Source organism: Pelmatolapia mariae, linkage group LG13 (genome assembly GCF_036321145.2).
Source record: "Pelmatolapia mariae isolate MD_Pm_ZW linkage group LG13, Pm_UMD_F_2, whole genome shotgun sequence".
Classification (NCBI taxonomy): Eukaryota; Metazoa; Chordata; class Actinopteri; order Cichliformes; family Cichlidae; genus Pelmatolapia; species Pelmatolapia mariae.
Window position 1 is genome coordinate 18,151,786 of NC_086238.1, and position 13,781 is coordinate 18,165,566.

The 13,781-nt window shown below is 38.2% G+C and overlaps 1 long non-coding RNA gene across 1 annotated transcript; it reads left to right on the forward strand.

The window, feature by feature from the left end:
• Window positions 1-248: 248 nt before the first annotated feature.
• LOC135933733 (uncharacterized) lies at window positions 249-840 on the forward strand. Its single transcript, XR_010573919.1, has 3 exons — window positions 249-293; window positions 539-657; window positions 750-840. It is a non-coding gene; the product is annotated as an uncharacterized LOC135933733 (long non-coding RNA).
• The last annotated feature ends 12,941 nt before the right edge of the window (window positions 841-13,781 follow it).

Consider the following 13,781-nt stretch of genomic DNA (forward strand, 5'->3'; position numbering starts at 1 on the left):
TATTGGTTTTAGTTTGAAAACTAGTTTGGATTAGCCTTGTCATAAATTTTATGTAAGCAATTTTATAAGACTTAACCATGGAATTAACACAGGCTCTACTTGGTCTGTCTTTTGCACCTTATCCAGGTGTCTGATTGCATAGACTTTAGATCCATGGCAGGTGGTGTCTTGACTCAGTTTTTCCTTTTGACCCAACCATATATGTTTTTCTGTCCTCAGGGAAAAGTTCTGACAAAAGCTACACTAGAAAATCATGGAGGGTTTGGATGATTGCAGCCTTTCGGTTCTAAATGGTAGGCCAAGCATATGCATATTTATGCAAATTAATGTCTAAATGAATTTTGTGTTGCACACACTGACAGTGATTGTACATAGAATCAGTTTTGTGTTGTCAGATCAATAATATATCTAATTACATTTAAATGTATTTGACAAAATGACAATTTGGAATTGTTTCCTTTTTTAAACAGTGAAATGTATACATTTAAAGAGATGTACAACTTTTACATTTCTGAAAGTTACTGACTTTTATTTACAGCTGCCAACATAGATGAGGTCTTGCTCCACACCCTCAGTGGGGACGATTTAAGGGACCTGCTTCCAGGGCCTGAACATTTTATGAGGAGGAAACAGTTGTGGGCTCATGTTCACAAAGAGGCAAGTTTTGCCGCTTTTGATTTAAAAACACCTAGCACAACACATTTTGTTTAGGACTCCTGTAATATAACTATTTTCGTTTTCTTATTTAGGATGAAACTAAAGAAAAGGCGTCTCATGGATATCTCACCATGTGACCAGGGAGAAGATTATGATGCAGATTCAAGTGGTGGATCAAACATGCTTTTGCCACCAAGGAGCAGTTCTGGTGAAAACAGTTGTAAGTGAAAGATTACAATGATGGCAATAATATTGAACTGAAAGTTGATTTAGTTCTTACTTTCCTCTTCTGTTTAAACATAGCCCTGTTCAGGGCACTCCCAACTCTCTTCCCATCATGAGCTGCACCACCCAAGAAGATGGGACATGCCAGTGAAGCACTGATTCATGTCCTTCAGGTCTGTGTTTCTTCATATTTGTTATCAAATAATGCCCCTAAAGCCTTCACTTTAACAGTTTATTTGGCATATGGCCTTTTTATCCATGCCAAGTCCTCCAACAATGTAGTTTATATTAAAAAAAAAAAAAAAAGTGTGCAGAAATCTGAAATGGCACAAACACTGATAGATCAAAAATTTCAATAAAAATAATAAAGAAAATCATAAAGAAATTAAAAACAAAATGGAAATAATTACATATTTAACTATCACAGGTGCAGTAACTTTGTCATTTCCTAAAGTGTGTAAAGACATAATCCTAACGGTGATGAGGCAGAATTTATTACATTTTTCAATGGCATGAATATTAGGGAATTTCTATACAGTATTTGTCCATCTAAAGAAAAATAACATTAATATGGTCTGTAGCGCATCTGATCTATAGTTGTCATCATTCATGTATCACCCCAAAGGGATCAATAAAGGGAAGTCTACCTGTGGTTAAGTATTTGAACTACCCTGATAGCTTTGGAGTTTCTCCTTACATTGTACAATTTTGTCTTTGTTTTTCTTTTGCCAACAGAAGATCCAGCGTCAGCCCTGTTCTGCAGTCTTATTGCAGTTGGAACCACTCCCATCACCACATTTGCCACAGATGACCTTGGAGAAGGTTTGATGTATCTTATGGCATTACTACTACACACTGCATCTTACCTATCCCAAATGTGTGGCAACGCTTCTGTCTGTCAGTCAGACTGAAGTGTTAAAGGACAAAATCCATGAACAAGACACCACAGGCTCATACAAAAAAGTCATGGCAGGCTGTAGAAATTGTTATTGAAACGTAGAGCTGTTTGCGCAAGATGTAACTTAGGTCTGTGTTGGAAGGTTTGGACCTGATAGCTTTGAAGTTGCAATTTACACTTGAATTCTATGTATAAGAATTAATAAGAATTATTAATAAGAATTAAAAAAAGTGATTTTTTTCTTTAAACACATCTGTTCTGCAAATTCTGTTTAAAATTGCAAATGCTCTTTTTATTACATTTTATATGTTGAGTAGCTAACTGGTTTAGCACTTCTAAAAGGAACACAAAATAACAATGTTACACTTACAATGTGTCTTTAAATTTTGTGTACTATGATTGACTGAAATATTTGTTACTGTTTGGAGAGTTTGTTTCCAATAAAGGTCATGTACACAGTATACTTTGCCTGCTTTAATTTGGCTTTATTTTTCTTATTTTGAGAATTCTTATCAAGTCTAATTATCTTACTGCGCTGGCAGATTATTTCACTAAATTTAAGAAGATTTAGACTACAATCTATTATTTTTTAACTTATTTTAAGATGGGTAATTCTTTGCAGTGTATCTTTAAAATGATTCAATGTACTAGTTTTTAGATTATTTGCCTTGATTTGTTCCTTAGAATAAGTGTTTTATGCCTATTTTCAGATTTAATTTCTTCAACATTTTGCTTAGAACAAGTGGTTAAAGCTTATTTTAGGTTTCAATTGCCATGATTGGTTGCCTGGAATAAGCGTGTAAGGCTTATTTTAAGATTTAACTATCTAATTGTTCCCTAGAATAAGTGGTTAAAGCTTATTTTAAGTTTCAATGTTCTGATTTGTTGCCTGGAATAAGTGTAAAAGACTTATTTTTTTAGCTTTATTTAAATCTAGATATTGTTCTTATTTCAAGAAATCTTAATAAGAAAAAAACACTTACCCCACTGGCAGATAATTTCACTTGTTTTAAGCAAATCTTCACCAAAAATAAGTGTATTTATCTAGTATTAAGGAGGTGGGTTTTTGCAGTGTGATTTGTAGATGGCAGACAGTTGGTGTCGTAAGCCACCGCCTCTGTTCAGAGATGGTCGTTCACAGTGAACATAGATGGCTTCTTTCACTCCTCTTTAAAACCATCTGTCTTCTCTGTCCAAAATGTGAAAATTGGCACCCTCGGAAGAGTGACCTTTGTCCTTTAGATGCAGATGAACCACTAAGTCTTGTCCTCTCAAGGTGGCTCTTCTATGTTGTGCCATGCGTTTATGAAGTGGGAGTACTTAATGTAGAGACCTTGGCTCATGTGATTAGGTAGAGGACCAATAGGGGGTCCATGACCCTCTTGGGGACACTCCCACAGGGCTTAAAATCTGGAACTGTCCACCAATTACTCTTAGAACTGAAGAAGCTTCTCAGATGAGAAGTGAAATGTCTTAGAAGTCCAGATGCTTTTCTTTCCAATCTCCTTAGACTACGATGACCTGGATGACTGAGAACCTTCACAGATATATTGTAGCACATAATCAATTACATATATCATCATATTGTAACCACTGTCTGAAGTCATATTCCATGTCTATTCTCTTCTGTTGGTTTACTTTCAGTGGTCATTGTCCCCCCCCCCAGTTCTTCTCCAAAAGAAGTTCTGCTGAAAAATGAATTAACAATATGAATAGAGAAAAGTACTATATATATATATATATATATATATATATATACATATATATATATATTAGGGGTGCAACGATACACAAAATTCACGGTTCGGTTCGGTTCGATATTTTTTCGATACAAAAAAAATGTTCATGCCTTTTTAATTTTTCATTTATTAAAATTATAAATTTATATTTTAACTCAAAAGTACAGTTTTTAAATTTAATGTTGCTGAAACAACAAAGTAATAAAAAATAAATCTATGTGATCGAGAAATCCCTCATCTTTGGAAAAGAGAGTTTATTACAGAGAAATGGCTCTTTCCAAAATAAAAGCTATACTATACGCTTCTTCTGGGGTATATTCTCAGCAGCATATTAAACATATCAGGTCCCCATAAGGAGAATCATGTGCTAACGGCGGTCTAAATGACTCGGGTAAAGTTTGTAGCATGTGTGCTTGTTGTTTTTGTCTGCTTCCACTTGTCTTTGCACTAGGATGATGTCGGAGTAAATGTGCAGTCATATTCGTTGTGTTCCCACTAGTGCTGTCCGCGTTAATCTCGTTGAAATGACATTCACGCCACAACGCGGCAAATCTCCGTTAACGAGCTACCGCGGATCGCCCCGTGCATGGGGCTGGACGGCATCAACACGTTAACAAGCTAACTGCGCTAACGCACTAGTTCCCACCAATGTAATTGAGCATTGCGTGGCACATCCGACATACTGTTTTACTTTTGTCCATGATGCGCTTACCTTCAGGGTCATACGTCACATGAAGACCAAAATAGTTCCAAACGCCAGATCTGAATGAGGGAGGGGGAGGTTCAATTTGCCATGTTGCAACAAGCTGAACTTCTGTCTCGCTAGCTTGCGCTGCGCTCAGTGGATCTGTGCTCGACAATGCAGCCTAGGCGGAGTAGTCGAACGCAGATTCACTGAGCGGTCAACACAGACAGCATCGTCAGAAGAAAAGTTGATAAAATAAATTAAAAATTTTGTATTGTTCGATACACATGCGTACCGACCGAAAGCACTGTATCGAACGGTATTGATATCGATACGAGTATTGTTGCACCCCTAATATATATATATATGTATATATATATATAATGTGTATATTTACAAACTATTGTGATAGAAGAGAGAAATGATCAAATGTAAGAGTGATTTTCAAGATGAAAAAATTAAAACGATCTAACATAAGACAATATGTTGTAGTCAAAGATAGTCAGTAAAACTGGACAGGGTTCCCAGATCCCCAAATCTACTGCACACAAATTATTAGTTATTATTATTATTAGTCACTGGTTATGTATATGTGTGTGTGATATTAAGTGAATTGACATATAATACATCCTTCCATGACCCTGGGGTGGATAGACGGATGGATTTTTATTATTATTATTTTAGTTTTTATTTATATTTTAAATAATTACAAATGCCACACTCTCTAAATAGCTACGGGGGCTCAATCCAGAACCATGTGGATGTATTTTTCTTTCTGGGCTACCTACTCAAGGACTAAAAACACATTAAATTGTTGCTTACAATCTGTGAATCTGTGCAATGGTCTACTTGCTCTAAACTGAACGCACAAAAATCCTTCTGCTCTTACACACTGATCAATCCTGTCTCATTGTCAGGGATAATTTATAATAAGTGGTTAATCACACTGATATGTCATATGCTCTACAGAAAGCTGAAAGCAGCAAACCAAACGTCAGTTCCAGGTTATGTTTTCTCACAACCCAGATTTCAGCTGGTCCTCAATCTTTAGTTATACTGGAGAAGTCTACATGTGCCTCCAGAATCTGTGTTTCTTCTGTTTTCTTTGCAGAAGTGTTCAGAAGAATCTTTGCAGTGTTTGCACCGAAAAGCTTTTAAAATGAAAAGTCTGTTTAACTTGCAGCTGTTATTTGCTGTGACAGTAGTTTGGTTGGAGTGAGACTGAGAGCCGGTCACTACTCATATTGCTGAAGGGGATTCCACAAAAACATTCATGTCTTTTAATAATATTAAACGAGCATCTAACAAAGATGCACCAAAGGCAATCTCTTAGTGTGCATTGCATTCAGACTGCATGCATTCAGACTTTACATTACATGTAATATGCAAAATTTTCTTCACAGCTTTTATGGTAAAGTAAAGAGGGTGCGCATAGAGACACAAACCTGACCCTTTCAGATTATGTCAGCTTAATGGAAAGGAGTGCATTTCTAAAAGGGTCTTAAGCTAGGCCCCGGCTCTGTCCTTTTAACTCCAGTACAATCTTAAAGAATGTGCCATTTTATCACATATATCAGGAATCGTCTGGATGCTCAAGATAACTGAACTCTGTCACAGTAGATGAGACATGACTGGGGCAGGGAGACCTTTCAACACTTGGGTGGATTAACCACCAAAATTAGAGGATTTATATCATTGGGATCAAATGTGAGTCTGTCACACCCGTGTTTTGGGCTCTAGCGACCTGCTCTCCCCAATGCTAGCCCCTAAAAATGAGCAGCAAGAGTGCAGCAATGCAGTAATGGTAAGAGTAGATGAGGCTGGTTGCTGATGGCTAATCAATCATCCTTACTGCTGAGATGAGAGCAGGTTCCACTGCAGTGATCCTGAGGTGGTGATGGGAAGGGAGGAGAAGGGAAGAGACACAAGGGTGGCAGTAGGGAGAAGGTTAGTAAGATAAAGTGCAACAGAGTGGAAAAGACAAAGAAAAAGTTTAATCACATCCCCACCAGAACCCAGGCCTGACCCACACAGACAAGGAACACCGAGTGGGCGAGGAGCTTAGTAGTGTAGAAAATAGTGGTTTAAACTTCAACTTTAAACAGACTTTAAACCTCAGCGCTGTCTCGAACGACAATGTAAAGCAGAGAAAGAAATAGAGGCTGGTTCAAAATAGGTAATGAAACCACATACCCTTCTGAAAGACTGAATTTCATCATTTGTTTATCAAAACTGTGAAATCAAACAATCTGATTACAGCTTTTGTCATTTACTGCCATTCAGAAAGCAAATTGTACCCCAGAGCTTTTCATCACCTGCCAGACTTTGTGGCCAGTGACTTTGTGATTAGATGGGAGGTTTTTAATTGTGTAGTTTACGTGGGAGCTGCCCACCTTCACTTATGTGAACGCAGCTCAGTGGGCTTAGATTTATAATATCTCTGCTAAAAGCTGCTGAAGCAGTGAACTTGTCCTTTTGTACACAAAAGGAATGAATTTTGAGTTTAACCTACACTGTTTGTGCTAAGAGGGTGATATTGGACATCAAGAGAGAAACTTGTGTATTTTCTGCTGAATCCTTAAAAGAGAAACATTTCTGTTGATTCTTCCCCTCCCTTCCCTGTCTCTCCAGCCAAAATGTTTTTATTCCAAGGTCTTCTCTTTTCAAGAGCGTTGAATAAAACATGACGTCAAACTCAGCTGTGTCGACGCTAATCCACTTTCTATACAGTTTGCTGCATATTAGCGCTGAAACACATTTAAATGTGGTGTTGTGAGAACCTCAAGAGGTCACCACCATCTGGCCTGTCAGGAACATGAATAAATAGCAAGTCTGTCGACAAATTCTTTTGGCTGTTTGTGTGAATGGTATGATAAAAATTAACTGTGCTTAACATTTTTATATATTTAAATATATAAAAAGGCAATTCAGTGAAAAAATGCATTAACGTAGGCTGTGAGTTCAGGCTGTCTCTTTCAGATGAATAATTTAATACATTTGTAACTGTCTGTAAAGAATGTTTGCAATTTTCAAACGCTGTCACTATGAGCAGAAGAACATTAAGAAGGACAAATGTGAGGGAGTGGGGTTTTTTCAGTACGCGGACGCCGACCTAGACTGATGATAACCTTTAAAGCTGAACAAAAGAAAACATTTTCCCCCAGTGTTCTTGCACTGCGTAGGTCATCAGATACAAGTCTATCCTTCATCTCAACACAGTGCTTATTAAGCCAAACTTGGGAACTTATTAAGAACGAGGTAGCCACTGGAAAACATTTCACACCAGCGTGGTTCCGCGGTGACCCAGACTGAGTCGGATGTTTAACTGGTGTCGATGGGAGAAGCAGCAGTGACCTTTTCGCTGCTCAGTGGGCGAGGAAGGAGTTGTTAAAGTTCACATGAAACAAGAAGCACATGGATTTCCCCTCACTACTGCTGACAAAAAACAAAAAACAAAACAGGAAAGATAACCACTGATGTTTTCAGCCAGTCCAGTTTAACAGCCCTGAGAAAATCTAGATATTTGTGGTCTGCCCACATTGTATCCAGAAGACTTCAAAATCCCTTGACCCCAGTGATGCTAACATTTTTACCAGTCCTGTGAAATATCTCAGGACGGATTGGTGCACACATTCACGGCTCCCTCAGGAAAACCTCTGAAAACCATGAATGTTGGCCGATTGCATCGCTTTGATGACCCACTGACTTTTCAACTTTTGCTATCTTTTGATCAAACTGTAAAGTTGGCCAGAACTTAGATTTATGAACAACTGCACACTGTGTTTAGTGTTAATCAATAAATTTCAGAATAATAACGCCCTGAAATAACATAGTAATGTGAAAATGTTATAAAAACACTCATTTTATGCCTAATATTAGCATGATGTTGCAATCATTTCTTATGATGCAGATGTTAGGGGGCAGTATGGTGGTTAGCGTTATCACCTCACAGCATAAAGGTCGAGCGTTCTAATCCAGCAGCCCTTCTGTGTAACTCTCTCACACTGAACGAGGATAAGACAGAAGTTATAGTTTTTGATAGTCACACCCTGCTGGAACAACTAACTGATGCCTTAGGGCCCCTTGCTAGCCATCTCTCGCTCACTGTAAGAAACCTTGGTGTTTTCCTGGACAGCTCTTTTAAACTCGAGAAACAGATCTCCTCTGTGGTAAAAAACAGTTTCTACCAGCTGCGTCAGATATCTAAAGCAAAGCCATACCTCCCTTTGAAGGACCTTGAAAAGCTCATTCATGCCCTTATCACTTCCAAATTAGACTACTGTAATTCCCTCTACTCGGGCCTCCCATCTTCCTCTATTCACCGGCTCCAGTTAGTTCAAAACGCAGCTGCGCGTCTCTTAACTGGTACTAGAAATTATGCCCACATCACACCAGTTTTAGCCAACCTACATTGGCTCCCTGTTGAATATCGTATCAGTTTCAATATTCTCTTGCTTACCTTTAAAATTTTAAACAATTTGGCTCCCAGCTATCTATGCAAACTCCTTCATTTGTATATCCCTAATAAGGCACTTAGATCTTCCAATCAAATGCTCCCGACGCAACCGAGGTCTCGTCTGAAGTCCAGACGTGATCGGGCCTTTGCTGTCGTAGCTCCCAGACTCTGGAATAACCTCCCTCCTTATATTCGTTCCTCCGAGTCCATCCAGTCTTTTAAATTGCGTCTTAAAACTTATTATTTTAGTCTGGCTTTTGATTCAAACTAGTATGTTATTTTGTGGCTAGTTTTTTTTTTGTTTCAAACAATTGTCATATTGTTTCCTGCCCTCATTTTAACTGTTTCTTTTTTATTCTGTCTTATGGTATTGCTCTGACCAACTGTGAAGCACTTTGGTCAACTTTGTTGTATTATTATGTGCTATAGAAATAAATTTTGATTTGATTTTGATTTGATTTGATTCTGTGTGGAATTCATGTTTTCCGTGTCCATGTGGGATCTCCCCAGATACTCGGTCTCCCTTCTGCACTCTAAAGACATGCAAGTTAGGTAAGTGGTTATTCCAAATTGGCTGTGAGTGTGAAGGGTTGTCTGTCTGTGTGTATTAGCCCTGCAACAGATTGGTGTATCCTGCTTCTTGCCCTATGATAGTTGGGATAGGCTTCGGCACAAAAAGAAAATGGATTGATGTTAATGTCTAACGAGACCCTTTGTTTTGTTTTGTTTTATTAGGCAACGGCTGATTAAAGATCGACACCTTGACAAACAGTAACAATGGTTCAATATGTCAGTCTATACTAATTAAAAAGCACTCAGCTCAACCACTGTGCAAAGCATCTCACATTTAATGAACTTTTTTTCCTCTTCAAGTGTTGCTCTAATTGCTTCAAAAAAGCAATGTCAAAACTTTTTTCCTTTTCGGCGTTATCTCTCATGCATATGGTAAAGTCCTTGTTTTTGAGTACCAGTGCCAGAACTTTTTTCTGACACAGCTGGAGACTCTCAGTGGAAAACAAATGTAAATTTCATTATCCAGACGCTAGAGAGAATAATGTAACACTAAAACTCTCTGTCTTTCTGCCAGAGCGTGCGCTGCTGTTTTGCTTTTTATGTCTCTCCTCTGTGCACTCGCTAATGGCCACTCCTAATGCTTTTCCTCTTAATAGTGGAGTTGTTTTCCATAGGGGGAACAGGATGGACCTGGGACACGTCTCTTCTAATGAGCAGCAATTTAGCCATTGCAGCAACTAGAGCAGAACAGGGTAAATGAACAAAAAAACCAAAAAAAAAACAAAAACATTTTGCTTTGCAGTCACTGGGTTGAATGCCAAATTCCTGTGTTTTTAAGGGCTGCCAGTGGATGCAGAGTGAGATGAAAGAGCAAGGCCAGCATGTTTTTGTGGGTGCATTTAAAGGCTTTTTGTGAGTATGTGGGAGACCAGCCTAAAAACAAGAGGAGGGCAGTGAGAAAGACATACATTAGCCGTTGACTGAGATTACTGCTGAAGGGCTGTCCTTGTAAGAATGTCACAGTATACAGCACTGTCCAAGACTGCCGTCCACCAATCAGCTACTGGCAACTACTCCCCACTAAGCAGACACAAAGACAGAGCAGCTGCGAGAAGCAATTTATAGTACACAAGAAAGCATTTTATAATTAACACTACAAGGTTAGAGCCACAAGAATTACCCTAACATTATGCACGCAAGCCCAATTTAAAGAACAAACAAACACTGAAAGATGCGGAAGATTATCCCGCAGTGATGCACTAAATGTGCATAATTGTTATGCGTTATCAGTTTTCGCAGAAATGTTCCCCTCAACAGTTAATCAAACAAAAGCTTCTTCAGCAGACACGAGAAAGAGTAAAACATGTCTGTGGATGTCTTTAGATAGTATTCATTGGCTGGTCTAAGATGGAATCCTTGGATATGGTGCAATTTTGCAGTGCTACCAGCTGCAACTAAATGATTACTGACTGCTTCTTGTCCCCGGCCACACACGCACACACACATAAGATGAGAGAGCTCAGGGGAGGAAGGAGAGAGAAAACAGACAGGGGTTTATTCAACATATCAGCAGTCAGGTAATCCGACTGGCAGTGGAATAAGAAGATTAGCAATACTCACTGATGACTATGAATTCAGAGGAAATATTGCTCGGGAGTCTGCTGAGTTAAGCTGCAAACCAGGACAAGTTCAGGGAGAGTTAAAATTCAAAAATTCTGAACTCATTTTGACTACCCTTAACATGTTTTAGCTTTTTAGGAAGATGCATCTGTAAAATACTCGCGTTTTGTTGTTCCTCCTACCCCAGAGTGCTTTTATTGGGTAGCTTCTATTCATTATTTGAGGTTACCTTAATTTGACATTTGCGAAAAAATATCTCGCACCTGCTCAAAATGGCATCTTTGAGGATACGTCTTTGAGCGAGACGTTACGAGGAAGAGAGTGAGACTACAGGGTGCTGAAAAAAGTAACAGGTTTTTCATACTGATTAGCAGAGGAGGTGTATCACTTGCCAGATGACATAGTAAGAGGCATTAAAGATTCATGGACAGGAAATGATCTGTAAATCACTGTTATGATTCATGCATATTTAATGAAGCCTCATAAGCAATAAAAACCTAGAGCCTGGGTGTAGATCCAGTGCTTCTTCTTCTTTATATGATAATGAATATATAGGTGCTCTCAGCAGCCAGAACCCCATCGACCAGCCTGCAGGCATCATCTTTTGCTTGTTTTTCACAAAGCCTCTCGGATGGATGAGAGGCATGCATGCCTAAATGGAAATGACGGGATAAACAAAGCTATCTTTTCCTGTGAGCGTCCATCCCTTTGCTAAGCAAACATCTAACAAAGCTCTCTTCATTAGAAAATGGACCCAGGCGAGCAAATGAAGAGAAATCCATTCCTATCAAGTTTGATAGGAATGGATTTCACAAAACACAATAGTAATTTTTTTAACACTAATGAATAATATAAGATTAAAACTGAGGAAGAACATGGAAGTTAATAGAGTGGAAATTCATTCATAGTAGTAACTAAGGCAACAGTTTGACAGGCTGTCCCTCACAATTACAACACAATTAATCAGTAACAATAACACACACTGTGCATCAGTACCAGTATAAATAACAGCATAATAATAATAATATGATGATGATGAAGAAAAGAATTTACATTTTAAAAAGTAATTCAATCAAGTCAAAATACTAACCAATTGACTTTATATGAACAATAAGATTTCAGGTAAACTGACCCTACAGCGGACCTACTGTGACTTTATCAATGCCTTTCTAAATCAACAAGCAATACAGTATAAGTCAATTCAGTGCACACGGTCCTGGGTTATTCCAGCAATGATGTTTTCTTGGTCACTACACTGTTTGGATTAAATCCAAGTTTGGATTTAAGTGAAGAATTCACACTTTGCCACCTACAAGTTTCCACCTCCCAAACGTGCAGTGGTCCAGGCTGGGGATTTAAGGTCAGGCCTGTAGTTGTCCCAATTATACTGTGGTGAACAACGTCACTGCTGGCTGGACTGATGAATGAAGCCGACATTTCTGAAATACAGAACAGTCTAAAGGATTTGGTTGGTGTGTAGTTGCAGTAAAAACTGTACAATTGTGACATAGTTGCCCGGGGATAGAGTTTGTCATTTCGTATGCACTTTTAAGCAGCCAGGCAAGTGAAGCTGTCTAAATATGGCCTGTTTATATTGGTGTGTAACGAGTTATGAGTGACAGAACTGAACTGGAGAGAAATGAAGAGACTTGCAACAGATTAATCCCGTTGTGTTGGGCAACATATTGCCTTAACACAGAGGATGTGGGCAGTACAATAGAGCTGTGGAAGTAGGGTAAGAGTATCCATCCTGAAGGTGGCACACAAGCCTGAATGTAGAAGAAGATGACAGGACATTAAAAATTCCAGCTGGTATTAAAAAAGGAAATCACTCACTCACAACTAATACTTGCAAAATTGTCTTTCAGACTTACATCTGTTCCAACTAAATGAATAGGCGACACGAAATACATTTTTATGACATAACTAAGAAAGCCCTGCTGGGGTTTTAATACAGTCGCATTCTCTAATCCTCTGCACAGTACAACTTGACTGAAATCCAACCAAAAACTGTGGAAAAAAGCCCAAGTCACCTCAACATGAACTCATCTCTCATTGGCTTTTTTCCATTCTTGGCATAAAGCTGTGATCCCCACACACCACGAGAGCTGTTGTCAGATGCTGAATCAATTTGGCTCAGATCAAGATGCAAATCTACTAACAGGTTAACTTTAAAAGAGAAAACTACTATGCAATAAACCAGATAATCTTAACCTGACAATTAGTCTAAAGCAGGGGTGTCAAACATAAGGTTCAGGGGCCAAAATTGATCTGGCAAAGCATCCAATCCAGCCCACTGGATTTGGCTTTGGAAAATGTGAAAAAGAGCATTGATTTTTTTTTTTAATTAACTGCATTTTCCTGCTGATAAAGACTTCCACAATGGACATTCACACTAAACCAAAGAAATTAAGTAACAGTTAAACAGTTAAATGGTAGAAAAGTTTCTGTTTTTCAATCTCTGCTATTGAATACATTGGGTTCACAGTAAAGATAAATAAATAAATTAAAACAAAAATAGAACATTTTCTGTGAAATAAAAACTTTCTTTGTATAATTAGATCACAGTCTGGGCAATAAGTTTCTTTAATTTTACACATTTATTTCTTACAATTTTAGGCCCAAAGAGACATCCTGACAGTTTTCTTTCATTTACTACAGCAGCATTTATTTATCATGTTCAAAACTGCATGTCTTTTTATTTTATTAAGATATCTCAGGTTTAAATGTGTTAAATGTGTGGGATGTTTCACTAGTCGGGGCCCATTTGCGATTAATGTCGGCTGTATGTGGCCCACAATGTAAACTGAGTTTGAGATCCCTGGTGTAAAATAAATCTTTCATTTGGATTTCTCACTGGCCTGTTAAGATGGATATACACTATACCAGTTACACCTTAAAACATTATTTACAGTCTTTCAGAGGATTTGTTTTTACTTAACTTGTAGTTAGTCTTTCTTTATCACATCCCAACCCAGACCCCTGTTA